The sequence below is a fragment of the Xiphophorus hellerii genome, chromosome 1 (genome assembly GCF_003331165.1).
Source record: "Xiphophorus hellerii strain 12219 chromosome 1, Xiphophorus_hellerii-4.1, whole genome shotgun sequence".
Classification (NCBI taxonomy): domain Eukaryota; kingdom Metazoa; phylum Chordata; class Actinopteri; order Cyprinodontiformes; family Poeciliidae; genus Xiphophorus; species Xiphophorus hellerii.
In genome coordinates this window covers 22,034,570-22,052,802 of record NC_045672.1, presented here as the reverse complement: position 1 = coordinate 22,052,802, position 18,233 = coordinate 22,034,570, and positions in this window count along the sequence as shown.

Sequence of the window (18,233 nt, the reverse complement as noted above, 5' to 3'; positions counted from 1 at the left end):
GCATTCCTTTTGTTATGTATTACTTTTGTCTGTTACATACATACATACAATAAGGTGCTTTTCTGGAACTTTGATTTTTTTTTAGGCACTAATGTCCTTTATTTAAAAGTAATTGGATGGGAAGTTGGGAGGAGGAAGAAGGGGAAAACATGCAGCAAATGGTCCGAGACATAGAATCAAACCCAGGACAACAATGCCGAGCACTACAGCCTCTGCTCTACAGCCTCTGCACTTCCTTTACCCACCGAGCCATCTAGCACCCCAGGAGCTTTATTTCTAAGTAATGTTTTTTGAAGTAGAAATGCATTCAAGTGTAAAATTAAACCAAGAGAAGAATGATCAATGCCTTGCTATTCTTGAACACAGGTGCTAGCACTCTTTTAGTTCCTTCAGCTATATTTTCACTTTGATTTTTGTAAGCTACATGCTCTTGTTTATTTTTTTTTGGTGTCTACTTTTAGTTTGAGATACTTTGGCTTCTAGTTCTAGACAAAACTACCCTGCCTCACTTGAATGTCAAACCTTTTCACATTTTGTTTTATTATTTTATGTAATATACCACCAAAAATTAGTAGTAGTCTGTTACATACGGTCCAAATAAAATACATTTGACTTTGTCGCTGTGATGTGAAAAAAGGACTTTGAAACATATTGAACTAACAGATTGTTTTTTCAATCATTGTGGCCCTGTCCTGTTTCTGACACAACAGACTATACATCTGTGACAAAAATATCTTGTTTTGAAACACCAGGCTTACCTGTTCTTTCTGAACATAAAACATTAATATTTTTAAGTATAGCATTTTGCTTCGTGTTTACTGTTGATTTCATCAGTTTTTGGACTATTGATTGAAGTTCATGATTAAAAAAAGTGTTATAAGTGACATGACTGACTGAGACACCACTTATTCTAATTGTTGAACAATATGAGGACGACAGCCTTATATAGCGTAGTCTTTCTGAACGCAGACCGATTTTTTCCAATAGTGTTGCAATTGTAGGCAACACAAATTAAACATGTTAATTAGCTCAAAAATTAACATCAGAAAATAAGTCAGAAGTGGTTGATGTTCACTAGATCCACATGATCCATTTTAAACAAACATTACAACTGATACTGTAAAAATGTTTTTTTTGTCAGTAACACCTGATTGCATTTGTTTAATTTTTCTACTTAATTTTAATTTGTCAGACAAATCTTTTCCTTAGTTTACTGCTACTCTGCTTGAAAATCAAACAGTTTAACTAATAGAAGTCAATATAACAGAGTTTCAATTTGTTGAAATTTGCTTCTATTATTAAAACAAAGCTATCCTTGAATTTCCACAAATGCCTGGGAAATGGCAAATGGCAGAGACAAACTCAATTTGTGAATATTTTTTATGTTTAATTTCTCAAAAAGGCATCATAAATGCCCTTTGACTTCTAGAAAGGAGCAGCAAAGTATCTGCACAATCCATTAACATTCATGTCTGCAGACTTAGTGACTAATTAAAAGGTCATTTACCCATTGACATTTACTAATGCCTTGATAACATTTAGATTTGATGATTTATTAGCAGGTACTGACATGAATTATGTATCGAAAGCAGCGAAGAGTACCGCTGGTTCTAATCCTTTAACTGTAAAACTGCTTGAGTTTTTTTTCTAGTTTTTATTCTTTACTTACATACATTCAAATGAAAATCAAACAAAATCAAACTTTTCCTTGAAAAGCCTCAATATTATCCAAACAAATTTTAGTCACTGTAAAGAAAATAATTATTGTTTGGTGCTTAATATAGCTAATCCACGACATGTGTAAAGGTATAGCCAACACTTTAATTTGGAATAGTTTTCTGTTGAACATTTGGGAATTCAGCTGAAGAAGCAGGCCAAAGCAGGGCCTTTTTTTTCCTCCCCCGTTGACAGACACAGCAATAAAATTTACAATTCCGAGAGAGCAGAAGAGACTTCTTGGCGCCTCTCCCCGTACCTGGCGCGGCCCAGGACGAAGTCGTCCGTCCTTTGACTTAGATAAAAGCCAGACATCGGAGCTGAGATAGGGGGAGTCCCAGGATCTCTGGGTGTTGAGGGAGTTTCTGATTGGTCAAAGAACGGAACGCCTTGCCTGCATATATTAAATAGGGAAACACCTTTTTACTTTAAGATTCCGTGTTAAGAAAAAGAGAGAGGTTTTTTCCATCTTTTCCTCCACATTTTGGGCGCCTTTGTCTGTCTTTTGTGTTTCGTGTTGTATGTTCTCTTGTCTGTATAAAATGTATATCTCTGTACCTCTGCAGCTTTGTTGTCGATTGCTTTGTATGAGATTAAACTCCGTGATCTGTGACGTCAACACGTTTTGTTGTTGTTTCGTTTTAACAGCACGCGGTTGCGGGTCGCTCATGGAGAACGCCGCTCGATCCCGGGCAAAAGGAAAAGAGGAAGGATCTAAAGGTTTTGTCCAAAGCTAGCATTTAATGATCCTCATTTTTTAATATCACACAAATACTCAGAGTTATAATTACTCAGGATTTGAAACAACTAATTACTCCAGCCATTCGTTTCTAATCAGTTTAACTCTGGATTCTCTCCACAGCTCAGTGCATGCATTAAAGGTGAAACTAGCATAAGAAAAATACATTCTGAGGACTTCATTATGGTGTCTATTTTTTGCTGATACAGCTCAGGTCAGACATTTGCATACACTCAAGCAGAGTACACAGAGAGAAGCAATTCATTCATGGGTAGAACATGTAAACTCAGTGTAGAAAGACACCAGGCTGGGATTTAAAGCCCAAATCTCCTTGCTTGAAGGTAACAGTGCTTCCAGCATGTAGCCCCACTTGTGCAAGTCCTGTTTATCGTGATCACTGAAAAAGCAATTTATTGCTTCCAACAGTAGAACAATAGACAATAATGCATATTTACAAGAGGAAAATTGTATGAATATGCTTTTAGATTTATTTAGGGGTCTATCCTATTGTTTTCTAGAATCTGTGGCTTGTGGACCTGAGGTGGATTCTACCCGTTGTAACAGTACAGCTACATGTGGGGGAACAAGCTAATTGGCACTTAGTATCATGAATTCTTGCAGGTCCTGACTTCCCTCCTCCCTAATAAGAGGCTTCTAACAGGCAATTACATCACACTTCAGTTGGAAGAGGCTGTTTCTTCCTAACCTCCAATATCATGGAAAACACAGCACAGACTATATAAGGAGAATGAAAAGAATAATGATATGAGAAGGATACATAGCCTGATCTGCTTCAATTTGTCGCTGTGCTCAGGATGAGCTATAATTATTTCCTCAAATAGAGGGAGGTATTTATCCCTGTAATGAAAGGCTAAAGATACTCATGTGCAAGTCAATATCGACATCTCCTGGCTAAAGTTGGGTATTGCAGTTCAGCTTACATCTCAGAAGAACTTCAGCTCTGCTCTCGGCACAGTGATTCCTGTTGAAATTTTCTTAAGAAAGACCAATACCTAACTTCCATTGCATTATAAAATCCAGAGTAAATGATATTCGATTTCATTTGATCTTGATAAACATATATCAGACTTTTTGTACTGAAAGACAAACCAAGAGGAAATTGTGATCACGTGTCAGATTTGAATTTCTGGTTCAAAATCCTCCCAAGTTTAATTCATTCAGGTGAACAAAAGGGGATTTCCACAAACTGTTCCTGGTTTTGTGTGCATATTAATGGGGGTGTGCGTGTGTGTGTGTGCGAGTGTTGGTGGTGTGTAAAATGTGCCTGTTGCTCTTTCAGTTTTATCAGAGCTGGCTTCCTCTTTGAAACTGTGTTGTCTCAGTTTTCTGCAGCATAGTCTCTGATGTGGTTTGTGAGTCATACTGTGGTAAATACACACATTTGTGCACGCACACAGACTAAAGTCACATTTATTCACCGAGATACACACAAACACTCACACATAGTATTCCTGGTTACTAGTTAGTACTACCTGCATGCATTTATGTTATAGTTTGCAGTGGCTTTTTGAAACTGTAAACATGCAGCCTTAAACAGCTTAACAATTTTCTATCAAGAAAATTTCACAAAGCTGAGTCTCTGAGACAAATCCAAGTTTGTGTCTGCGCAGCTACATCAGACTGTATACTCAAAGCCCTCAAAGTTTATGAAAAAATATTGCATTGTGTTGTGCGGGGATATTCTGGGGGTCACCATGGCAACAGACATCGAAGCGCCACGTGCACGAACATGCACACCTGCCTGCAAGTGTTCCAGCTTGTGCCTCTGAGCTTCCCTGTTCAGCAGTATCTACAAGCTAAATGTGTCAGGAAAGAAAGGCGGCAGAAGCAGCAGCAAAGCCTTGTTTCTCAGAAAGAGGAGCATGCAGCTCTGTCATGGTGTTAATTAGCCATTGTATACTCCAAAATTGACAGGATTGGGTTTGTTTTACCTTTGAGTTGCACAACCTCTGGTGTGAAACAGATCTTGATCTCTACAGATTTCTCGTAGAGTGCAACATAATCAGGTGACAGCGCAGGACAAATACTTAAAAAACGACTCTATACTCTAATTCAGAGAATCCTTTGTCATAACAGGCAAAGGATTCAAAAGTTACATCAACATGTTTTATCATTAAAACTTTTTGACAGCAATTAACTCATTGTCTTGTTGGTCACAAATCTGGTATAAACTGATTTATAAATGTGCAGTACAAAAAGAGGTGTGACAGTCTAAAAACAAATTTAAAGACAACAGCTGTGCCAGCCGTTCGATTCTCATTGTATAATGAGGTCCTTAAATAGGTCTATTTTTGCAAAGAGTACCGTTTGTGTTAATTTTACATGGGTGTGCAGTATGTTTTTCAATGTCTAAATGAGATCTAGTGACTCATGCTGAGAAAAGCAGCAGCCTGGACTAAATGACTGACAGTATCATTTTGACTCAACTCTACTGATATACAACTGCGGAAACTAAGTATTATGTTGTGGACATTAGTCATTTCGAGATTAAAATATGCTAACTGAACAGAAAATTGTTTGGGTGACCTGTGAGTATAAAGGCCAACTTTGGGGTCATTTATGTTTGTCGAAATGTCAGATTATACAGTCAGTCAATGATGCGGTTCTGTTCAATTAATTTAAATGCAGGAAGTCGAGGAAGAATTCATTCTTCAACTTTTTTAAACTTTTGTTCTAATTTAGCTACAAAATTCAATGTATTATACAGTATTAAAGTCCAAAACAAACTGGTGTACAACTTAAAAGTAGAAGGAAAAAAATAATGGTTTTGCACATTTAACTCTAAAAATGGTTGTGAGCATTTCTATTCATTCCACCTGAGTTGATATTTGTCTTTTGAGGTTTGTCAGTGCCAGCAATGAGACCTTGTGGCCTACTTCCTTGCTCAATGGAAGTTGTATTAGATGAAGAACATTTGCTGAGAATATCATTTTGAGACAGATTTTCATTTGGATTTCAGTCTGAAATTTGAGTAGACTGTTCTAATATGAATGTTTTAATCTAATTGTGATTTTGTGTTATGTTAAGGCTCTTTTCCTGTTGGAAAGTGAACATTTGCCTTACTTTCAACTACTTCCTGCTTCAAACAGGATTTCTTTCAGTTACACTATATTTAGCAACTTCCAAGCTTCCTTGTCACTGGTGAAAAACAAATAACCTGAGGACTATGCTACCACCGTATTTTTTTCTTTATAGTATTCTTTCATAAAATACTTATTTGTGTAGTTCATGACAAAAGTTTTCCTGTCAACAGATTCTCTCAACTCAGCTGTGGATATCTACAGCTCCTCCAGAGTTAATATTGACCACCTAGCTTCTACTCTGATCAATATTATTCTTGTCTTGCAGTCAGTTAATTAAAATACTTCTGATTTGATTCTCTGGTCTTCCAAATGCTGTTTGTTCACTAATGTTCTCTTACAGGCCACTGATGCCTCCTCTGATCAGCTGCATTAATGCGATTAACAGGGTGAATCCATTTACTAAATATGCAACTTCTAAAAGTAGGTGGTTGCACTTGATTTTATTTAGAGCAGCAGAGTACAGGGGAAAGGATGCGGCTGGATGCCATGCTTCACTGTAGTACAGTACATTAAATTTACCATGTGACACTTGACTTAATGTGCAAATGTTTAGGGGTGAAAATATTTTGGCAAGGCAATCCTTCTTCAGTTCAAATTATTGAGTCGATAATATTTTTTTTAATTACTTGTCTTAAGGAAACCTGTGTTGTTGTTGAGTATGATCATTTAAGAACATAAGTTAAATAAAGGGTTTAACTGGTTTAACATTCATTTATTAATTCTGTCACATTGTCTTCCTGGGGCTTGTATGTACGTACAATGATTTGTACTTGGAGATGAAGCAGAATTTGCATGAATCTAATCAGAAAGCACTCCTCTGCATGTATCCATGTGAATGTATAGATGAGTATGTGAGTCACTCGCAGCCCCCCGGGCTTCGAGTTCTGACGCCCATCTTTCAGCTCCTCTACTGCAGAGTGAACCTAGTGAACCTTCTGCTGTTTACACTCTCCCACTCCTCCGTCTTGCTCCGTTTCTATTTATCTCTCTCGCACACTCTCATGCTCATCTATTCTCCCTGTCTCTGTTTCTGCGTTCTCCCTCTATCTTCCTCCAGCTTCCTACAGTGCGACTCTCATTCTCACGTAATCTTATTCTTGTGTGTTTTCCCGCCTGAAAAACATTCATCCATCTCGTTTTAGAGACGGATGAATCTTTACCGTTTAGCTTTAGATTAAGACCTAGTCAGATTCAGACGGTTATGATTTCACTACGACTCAGACAGGCACTCGGGGTCCTCACTTTACTATGTCATCAGACAGAAACAGGCAGGCAGGACGAGATTTAAATATATTAACAAATACCTTTATGAACATAATAGTTATAGTAGACTATGATGGAATGTCAACAGATATCATCCTGACATCATCAGTGTCCTCCTCCATGTCTTCATCATCTCAAAGATCATGACAGTCATCATCTCCGCTCCTCCAAGAACAAACATGCAATCACTCCATCAGGTTGCACCAAGCAACTGCCATGTCATCTGGTACCCACAACCAAGACCCTTCTGTTGATCACAACTTTCCTTCTGCAGCGGTCTTGTGAAAATGTGTACTTTACGTTTTATAAGCATATGTCTGTCTGCACATACTGGGAAGGAGTACGTGAGCACACGCATCTGGTCTGGAACAGTAGGTGGGACGCTCCCACAGGTCGGAGGTTGCTTTGTGCTTCCAGAAAGACTGAGGCAGCATCTGGTTGACGTAACTTTAATAATGCAATCTCTTTGCCTTCATTAGAAATGCTGTGGCACGTTGTGGAACAGAAACATGCTATTAATAAAACGGGCGGAGAGTGAGCGAGCGTGAGTTGGATGCAGCTTGAAAGTCCATTGAGCTGCATAGAGGAGGTGAGCAGAATGCGCATCACATGGCAGGCACCTCAAAAGAGCATATCTCAATGTGCCAAGGAACTGTTTGTCTCTGCGAGTGTGGGTATTTAAACGAGCGTGAACATGTGCGAGGTACAGTATGTAGTGTTTGCATGGCTAAAGACGGCTCTGTATTGCCAATGTCACGGGGTTCATTTGCATTTAACTGCTCCACCGTTTCACTACTGCTCAAGATTCAATCACACATTCAAAAACACATAATTACCATTTTAGTTTCAAATGCCTGGTTTCTTGGTCACTTGAACTGATGATTATCATTAATTTATTCATTATTATTATATTTTAATTGAAATTCAGGTGTATCTCATTTTAAAAAAGGAATTTGATTTTGTATACAGAAAATACTATGCTGTAGCCTACACAATCAGGGGGAAGACTGCTGGCTTGACAGTTGCTCAGCAGACAGTCATTGTGGGTAAGCCACCAAAAGTCATTGCTAAAGAAGCTAGGTATTTAGAGTATGCAGCTGTTTACAAGCATATCAAAATGAATTTGAAACTCAAGTTGAAGGGAAAAGTGTGGTCACAAAATGTACACAAGTAGATGGCATTACTATAGCCTTGGAAGAATTGGAATGCAAAGCAAAGTTTAGGGCAGGGGTCCATCGTGAGTCAAATAATAAGGTTACTAGCAGGACTCTGGTGAACTTTAATGTGTTCTGAGAAGAAGATTCAGACATTTCATTCAGGTATGTTGAACCAGAAACATATCTAAAAGTTGCAGGACAATGGACCTCAAAACTTTAATTTGAACACTGGTTTTGGGGATACTGGAGTCAGAGCTTTAAGAGACTGTGTTTAGTCTACTACTTTTGCCGCTCCCTGAACTATACATTATGAAAAGCAGCTTACCTGGACAGAGGAGGAATAGAAATTAGCTGTTGCTCAGTTGTCCAAAGTTCTCCTTTTCATGTGAAAAAGGAGGACCTTGGACACAATTAAATGTTGCATTTCATTATGAAATCAAAGTCTCTGAACCTGGAAGAAGAGGGAGCGGTATGGAATTTTATTTACTTGAGGTCCGATAAACTAACTTATTCACCATGGTCCACCATGTGTTATCAAATCCAAAGCAGTCTACGAGGAAATTTTAGAGTACTTCAGGATTCCCGCTGCTGAAAAGCTTTACATAGATCTGCTGCTTTCTTTTGCAGCAGGTCTTGGAGCCAGTGGTGGCCACTCTGGTATCCAGTTAAGTGACAGCTGTATATTTGTGCTTGATTGGCAAGTAAACTCACATGAGTTACACCCAACAGAGAAACTAAGCAATTTCAAGAGGAATATGTGAAACACCAGACCCAATAATGGATGAGAAGAAGGCCTCTAGCTACATGGATTTCGTTGACTCCTTAGCAGACCAACAAGCTGACTGCCTCCATACCCCATTGCACTGATGTATTAATCCATGCAAAGGTTTGTAATTTTTTTTTCAATAGTCTCATGTGCAATGCAAATTTTCTGACAAACTTAATTTTGGGTTTTCATTTGATGTAAAAGCCATAGTCATTAATATTTATTCAAATGCACCCTCAGTCATTCTATTCATTCCTGGGGCCTGTGACTCTCTCGACAACATTTCTATGGCCCTTGTTGGGAACCTTGTGCCTGGTCAATGATAGCAGAGATAAACTGTAAATGGCTAATCGGGTATCAAACCAGCAAAGAGGAAAAAGTGCCTCCTATCCATGTCTCATTCATTATTCACAGGCAGCAAATTAAGTTGCTACAGTGGGAGCAATCAATTATAAATGAGATAAGGTAGGAGGGAAGGAGATGGATAGATGAAGGGCACAGAACGAAGCCTACCTCACATCCAGCATGGCTTAAGCATGCCTTTGAACATCACAGTGGACTGTGTAACCTGCAGGCAAATGTAACTGGGTATGGCCTCTGAAGGCATATGATTCTGAAGCGCAAAGCTTAGTTAATCAGGGTGCATGCACCCCTTCACATCACTGTAATGAGATTCATTTGGTATAGCTCACCTCTTTTTGTTCACTTGTGTGTGCACTTGTGTTTTTCTATGGCCCACTGAACTGACAGTCATAACGAAACTGCATTTGGGCTTTTCACAAATGTCGAGCACCAGTCATAGCATCCTCTCTGTAGGTTAGAGACTGCTGCAAGATGAGGATTGTAAAGTGGTCCAGATGCAGCATGCTCGAATTACCTCAGGTTGTAGCCTTTAATCTCCTCTCCATTTGAGTCACACAGATCTCTTTTTTAAAAAAAATCGTCTTTACTCGTCATTAATACATAACAAAACACTACATGCTTCAGACCACAAAGAGAATTTTCAGAGATATATTTAGTGGTGATTCAAGAACTTCACAAGAGGTACTGATATAAAAGTGTGTTTTACCACCCTTTTATTTTATGACTGATCAACCTAACACCCTAAAACCTCTGTGTTTTGGACTATTGAAAACATTTACCACAATAAATATATTATTTTAAAATTAATTATAACGTAATTTATTTAATTTAATAGTACATTTTCGGGACTTTCCTGGATGGCTGCAACCTATAACCTCTCATTGATCTTTGTCTATGTGTATGCCAGGGGCTGTACCATTAGTTTGCATGCATATGGATGACATAAAAAAATACATATCACCTATATTATTACGGAAATGTGACTGTTCTCTGTGTTTGTTTTTTCACAGCTGTCTGCAGATTTATATGCAGCTGTTTTAAGAGAGGCCCTACTGTTGTGATTGGAAAGTCGTAAGTGTGATGCAGCTCTCTGTCACCTCACTATTTGCTAAATGTCAGATATTAGCTTCTGGAAACAGCTCTGTTTGTGCCGTCTGTATTTGGTGTTTATGTCCTAGCGTTTGTGTGTGTGTGCGTGTGTTTGGGTGTATGTGTGTGTGTGGGCAGAGAGGCTGTTTGATGTGAGTCAGATCCAGACCCAGGCTGGTTTCTCTCACATGTGTGTGGGACGTATCCAGATGGCTATGCAGGACTACATAAATGTCACTCTGATAATGAGACAACAAGGCCGATAGAAGTACAGGTAGCATTTCTGTGTGGAGCCCGCTGTTATGCAGAAATAATTAGAAAGGGAGGAAAAGTTGTGAGGACAATAATAATATGGAAGGAGAGATTGCACTTAATTAACTAAAGTAATTTTTGTCTCCAGGAAATACTATAAACACTAAACCCATTTTATGGCCAACATGATTAAGGGGAAGGCTGTTTACCTGACAGTTTTCCAGCAGGTAATCTTTGATGCACTTCTCCTAAAAAAATAAAATGGATAAATAAGAAGGCTGGTCATTTTATTCAAACACTGTAATTCAAAGCTTGGTGGTTGGGGAAAAAGTGTGGTAGAAGAGGTAACAGAGAGAGTGACATAGAATTTCAAGCCCCCAAGTTGTAAGATGGAAGGTTTTGACTGTTGTCTGTGTTTATGAACCAAACTTTCTAGGACTTTTTCTCACAATACATATATTATTTTTGAACTAAAATGATTTTGAACTAAATGATGAACTAAAGGGAATAGCATCTGCAGACTCAGTGGTGCTTCAATGTCTTTATGGACAACAGTGGTGTTACTTTGAGTGGAATAGACAGAAAAAGCTTAAAGTATTTGAACCCTAGTCTCTTCTGGAGGCTCCAACCACATGCTGAATCACAGATGCAGGAGGAGCAGTTGATATTTTGTAATTTAGGTTTGCTCTCTTAAGACCTGCTACACTGAGTCATGTCCTTTGTTTTTAGCCACTCCTGAGCAAAAGAGTCAAAAATGTGTTACTTTAGGTAAAGAGAAAAAGGACAGGACGGTTGCTGACTGCTCTTTTCAGCTAAAAGTAAAAATTTGCATTGCTCAGGGCCACAATCAAGGTTCCAGGAAGTGGGAAATGTGTAGAGGAGGAACAGAATCCAAGTTCCACAAACTTCATCATAAACTTTCCACAATCAGTTTTGATTTGGAGAGCAATGTCATCCTGTGGAATGTCGGAGCGGCCATCTTTGGAGAACTTGATGCCTGTGGTTAACAAGCTATATGGAGATGCTCAATTCATTTGCAGCAGGACTTTGCATCTGCCTGAACTGCCAAGAGGACTAATACATGGTTAAATGACTTACTTCACCTGAATCCTACAGAGAATCTATAGTAGGTTATGAGAAAGAAAAGGAATTTATGAAAAAAGATACCCAACTAAATACTGAATGCATATACTCTGCACTACATAGTGATTATTTTCTAGAGTTAAAATACACAATTTTCTTGTTCTTATGAAAACATTTACTTTTTGACCAGCTGGGCTTGTGGTTTTTTATCTGCTGTAAGCATTAATTAAATTAACAGAAATAAAAACTTAAAATACATCACTCTGTGTAATACATCTATATGACAATGTAATTATATTCTAATTTACTGGGCTGTGCCCGTAGATTGATCCCACATTCATTTTCAGATTTATTTATGGTTTAGAATATTTACAAGAATATTTATCTACCTGAGAAAAAGTAATTGACCCTGCATAAATATCACCTTTTCTTCCCCTCCATCCGTGCACTGTTCTTGGGGGTCACCATAGGTCACCACACAGTTGCTATGGGAACAAGAAACAAGGAGGAAAATTCTCCCGAGCACTGAACAGTGACACCTTGTGCCGTCTCCGTCAGACTCGGTTGAGTTGCACATCAAGTGTGAAAGCAGGAGTGAGAAGTTGTTGTTTATTTAATTTTCTTACGAGTCACAAGCGTGGCCCGTCAACCCTGCTTTTTTTCACACTTTCCCTCTCTCGCGCTTTATTTTTCTCTACCTCTTTCTTTCTCCTCTCTCTCCCCTCTTGCATGTAAAACCTATTTTCTCAAGTAGCCTTGTGGACATTCGCTCACACATATTTTCATTGTCTGCATCACCCCACCCAGCCGTTTTCTCGCATACATATTCCTGTTACTTAGAACAGCCAGGCACAGGTGCAGCCCTGTGTGTGCGCGTAAGTGCGACAGTATTTGTTATTCCTGTTCTCCAACTGCTGTGACCTAAAGTTACTATTGCACTTTCACAGTCAACCCCGCAACAGCTCAGCCAGCTTCATAAGATTACTGCACCTGTTTGTCTAGCACACACAAACAGTCATTTTTACATGATCACAAACAGTTGCAAACACTGATCCGCCAACACCATCGTGATCCAAGGCTCGTGTGTGTTTCTGTGCGGAGCGGATGGTGTTGCTGCTGTTTCAAATACTGTCTAATGCTGGCAGCAAGTTTCATCGACGGTGATCTGTTACACTGACAGTGCAGCATGTATTTTTAGCCAAGGAGAAAGGACAAATAATGAAGCAGAAGAGGCCGAGTGAGACAACAAGGGAGGAGTAAAATCTGAGGGTAAACCAAAACCACCTGGATGTTGCTGACTTGCTACTCCTGCTTTTTAGAGCACAGAGTATATACATCACTTTCACAGCCACCCTTGTCTTGGTGTACTGCATATCTAAGCATGTGCTATTATACAGGCCCTCGCAAAAGCTTTCACAACCCATGAATTTTTGTCCACTTTTCATGTTACAAAACCACAACGTGTATTTATTTTTTTTACCCCTCCAGGGGGTTTTTTGTGGGCTCTAGTGTCCCTTATATGATAGTAGGCTGACAGGAAACGGGGAAGAAGAGGGGGGAAGACATGCGGCAAATGTCGTCGGGTCCGGGAGTCAAACCCGCGACGGCCGCGTCGAGGACTCAAGGCCTCCAAATAAGGGTCGCGCTAACCACTACGCCACCACTGCACGCCCCCACAACGTGTATTTGAGTGAAATATGCAACAGAACAACGGGCATGATAGATCTCCAGTCTATTATACTTTGTCCCCTTCATAACTGTGAACCGGGTCATTAATGGGTATTTGATTGGAATTAAAATGTTTTCACAGATAAAAATCTGAAATGTGGGTGTGCCTCTGTATTTAATTAGTGTTTGCAAAAACATATCAGACAATCTGACATTATTGACATCATTTAATATTGTTTGATGAAGAACTTAAAATTATTGCACGTGTTGACCGACGCCCTTCTCATCTAACCTTGCAAATATATCGTCATTTTACAAAATCTTCAACATCGCAAGGTTGTACAGGGTGACAAATATGCTGCCTTTGTGAGAAGTAAAACTGTTGGTGTACCTGCAACATATTGTGCTGATGTCACACTTGTCCAGTAAAGTTGTGACAAAACTCCGCAATCGTTGACTTTAGGTGACAGATGGGAGCTGAATCATTTAGGATTTAAATCTGTTTCCATGATGCAGCTTTCCTCAACAGTTCTCTCTGACTTCACTTCACGGTTCCCTTTGCTCCGCATCTTATAAATTGGTATGAAATTGAATTGGTAGTGAATAAGCATGATGTCCACAAACCATGTCCATGGTTTCAAATTGAAAGTTCTGAATTCCATGCAAAACACTATTGGTGGCAGAAAACTAACTGCTCCACACCCCTAAGACCTCAAAAGGTTTTGGTGGCAGCATCAAGCTTGGAAAACAACTATTAATCTGGCTCTCCACATGGTTTAGACATACAATAAAAGCTATTAGGCCGTAATGGCAGGAAATGGTTTTTAACCAAAGCTTCAGTTCGTAAAATGCACGCTGTAATTTTAGATTTTTATTTGAAGAAAACTAGAGACTACTTTGTGCTTGTTTAACACAGAAATCCTGAGGCAACATTTGAGATGTGTGGTTGTAATCTGATTAATGTGGAGAAAGCTAGACGGGTTCCAAGATAAGGTTTTGAAAAAGCTGAGTGGAATCAGTTTAATCACTGAGCAGTTCTTTCTCAGATCACCGCAGCTAACATGTTTATTATAATTTTATTCAACTCAGATTTCGCTTGATAGTTAAACAAAATGAGTTGTAACTTTTGTATGGGAAACAAGTCTCAGCACTGACAATTATTTTCTCAGAAGAGGAAAGAAGGAGTGAAATAGTACAACCGAAAGAAATAAGACAAAGAGAAACTTCTTCTTTTTTACTTCTCTTTTCCTTCAATGTAATTCTTACAAAAAGTATGACAATGGGTTTTTTGGTTTGACTGTCTTGCAAGCAAGCAGCTTTTGTCCTAACCTCAAAGTGGTGGAATGAAATAATTCAAAGTGAGCAGAGTGGTGGTCGCTACACACACACAAATCAAGAGGCCACCACACAGCACAATGTCCTCCCCTCACACACATACACACGCACACACACACACACTTTCTCTCTCTCTGACTGGTTTGTTCCCTGAGTCAGCAATCTGCCTCAGCTCCAGTTTCTCTATCCCGCTCCGCCTCTGCCCGCCTGGCTGCAGGACACTATGAGGACATCATTGTGTGTGCACGAGTGTGTGCGAATGTGCGAAGGGGTGCATGTGCGTGTTTGTCTTTGTGTGAGAGAGCTACTGTTGCATTTATGTGGTCAGGTCCTCTCACCATCTTATGCAATATGATATTTTTCACTTTGTGAGTAACCCTGGGTATTTCTGTCAGCTCCACCTAATAAGCTATTGTACCATAAAAAGATGCACAGCTCCCACTCCCTCTCCCAAAACACTCCCAGTGGATTTAGCATGTTTCGGTGAGTTTGAGTGTGTGTGTGAGAGAGATCCTCTAGATACTACTAGTTCTGCTAACATGGCCCTAAAATAGCAAAGTGGAGAGGTGTGAAGTAAAAAAGGAAAGGACACTTTAGTAGAGGAGTAACTGACACGGGGTGAGTCACTTTCACACACATACACACGCACACAAACCCCGTGTGTTGATCTTGGCACGTAAGCAAAAAGAATACAGAGGAAGAGAGCTTGAGTTTTGAGTGAGGGGAGGATCACTGATGTCTTGAGTTTCTATTTTTTAAGGTAACATAAAATAAAAGATTTCCACATGTTTGATATGGTACGCTCTCTCAATTTCAGGGTGTATTTAAAGATGCAGGTAGTTTCGTCTTGAATGACTCTCTGTCTGTAAAGATCTTTGGGCCTGGGAGCATACAGTTTTCCTGAGGATGCTGCATTTAAGGGTCACAGAGGTCATGTTTTACTCCAAAAATTCCTCACACGCCTGCCGTGTATCATTGCTCTGACAGTCTCTGCTTGAATTACAGGCCTACTTTACTTTTTAATTTGAACTGAGATGTTGCAAAAATTGTTGCCTTTGTTTTCTGGTTGTTATAATTGAGAATAAAGTAACTGTAAATGTTTCTGTAACAGTAAACAAATTTGATATTACTGCCGGATAGAGTCAGCAATATCCTCAGTGAACTACGGAAACAAAATGTTTTAGAATGCATAATTCAAAGCTCGAGTACGAACAGCATCGTTTTTTTTGCATAACCTTCGTTTTTGAATGTTTATTCAGCGATAAAAGTAATGTTTTTTTTCTCAGCGCTATTTGCATCTGCCTTTAAAGGATGTTGTAGTGTAAATGCAGAAGTGAGAATGGAAGAGAGAGAAGGAGAGAGGAAATGATACCAAGACGTTTGGCCGGCACTAATGATCACAAGAGCAAAAAAGAGGCACACACATGAGTGTGAGGGATGCACGCGCACCATGTGATATTTCTTGATTAATGCTGTAAGTCACTCCCTCCCTACTCCGGTTATTTGAACACAGTCTCCCTCCCACTCCTGGGCTCCAGTCAAACAGAAACTTCGAAAAGAAAAAGCTTGCTCAACATGAAATCACTGAAGATTTTTGCTGAAATATTACACTTTTTTTAGTTGTGTTTCAGATGTTATGTTTGAATTAATCAAATTCATTTAAGATTTCCTAAAGTATGATTTAATAGTAAATGGTTTTGTGTCAATTTATGCAGAATGTTCTCGAAGGTTTCAGTTACCAAATCATGCCTCAATCACATTTTTTTTCTTTTTCTATTTTGGGGAAGTTGTGCTTCATGTGTGTGGAAAAAGTTTGAGTTGACACTGACTGCTAAATATGCAGCTTTATTTAAACTGACCAAAGCATTTCTATGTTTTATGCTGCATATTGATAAATTAATATACACAGCTACAGCTCCTTCAATCTTGACACAAATGTCTCAAAAGATTTTGATCATGCTTTCCTGCATTATTACCTTTCTCACAAGAAATGTCCTGATATGAGCCATGTTTTGCTACTTGTTTTAAAAGTTGAAATTCTTGCTAATATTACTCTCGCTCTAGATTGCTGTAGATGTTTCCTTCCAGCCAAACCCAGACTTAAAATATCAACACAGATCTGCCTCTTTTCAACGGTGTGTTCTCTTGTTGTTCATATTTTAAAATGACTAAGGAAAGATAGCCTCTAACTCCTACTTAAAAACACATTTAAAATAACTACAGTGCTGTAACAAATGCTTTTGCCTTTTTACATATTTTTTTTGTTTGTTTATTTATTTACAGATGATGGTTTCAGATCATCACACATTTTTAATATTAAACACAGGTAACCTGAATAAATGCAAAGAGTAATACTCAAAGATGATTTTATTTATTTATTTATTTGTTTGTTTTAGACATCTCCAACTTTCACATTGCACACTTTTCCACCCATAGCTTGTCTTCTAGCATGTTTTAAAAGGAGTAGGCTGAGATACAAACGTATATCCCCATATTTGTACCACAATGTGTATATTTTGAAATTGCTTTATTATTTCTTTTACTTTTCTTCGCATAAACTGTTCCATAATTTTATCTCCGAAAATGACACACAAATACTGTACTTTGTAAAGCTGTCCTAGCACATGGGATTTTGAGATTCAGATCATCTCGTATATTATGTGCATGACTTGTTATGATGGTTTTAATTAGTTGGATTATTATGTTTAATACTTTTTTCTACAGACAATTGTTTAATTAGAAAAAATATGTTCCTCTTCCTTCTTTTCTTCTGTCTTTGTTTCTTTGCTTTATTCTTTCTTTCTTTCTTTCTTTCTTTTTTAAACTGATTATGTGGAAAGAGCATTTGCAGACTGATCTTTGGAAAGATATTCTGTACACTAACAAAACAAAAGTGTAACTTTCGTAGTGTCCCATTACATCTAGTGTAAGACTAAGCTAACGGGCAAACATGGTGGTGTGTTGTTTAGGGACTACTTGAGGTCCTGGACTGTTTGCTATAACAGATTGAACCATGAGCTCTGTTCTCTTCAAAACAATCCTGAGGGATAATGTTCGTCAATTAGTTAGTGAACTTCAGCTCAAGTGTTTTTGGTTATGTAACAGAGAAACTTCTCTGGTTTTTCGCTCAGAAATAGGAAGGTTTTGGAGTGACTTTGTCAAAGTCTGCAATGGAATGATCATAAATAATATATTCATCCTGGAAACGCTGAAACACTACTGCAATTATTGAAGGGCTGCACAGCGTCTGTCTGATAAATTTATGCAACACGCTTAGTGCAAACATTTTTAAATAATTACATTTTTTATTCATTTTTTAAAAACAGAATAATTTAACTGTGTGTTACTGAGTTTCTGGACAGCTGATTCATTTTCTTCAGAAAAACAACGTTCTGTATCTTTATTACTTAGATTGAGTGAGGAGGTGGAACAAGCTGTTACTTTCTTCTGGGAGTAATATAATAAAACAACTGTTCAATTTGTAAAAACCAAGTATTGAAAAGTTAGATGTGTAATTTAAAATTGTGATGCTCTTCCTTTGAAGATTTATTATTTTTCTTGAATAAATTAGAGAGTTAAGAAAATCTCCCTCGATGGGTTTATGCCAGGTCATACTTGACGGGAACTGGGGCATGCAGTACAGTAAAGAGAGCATATGACTTATTGCTAAATTGCACAGGACATTCCCATACCTCGCA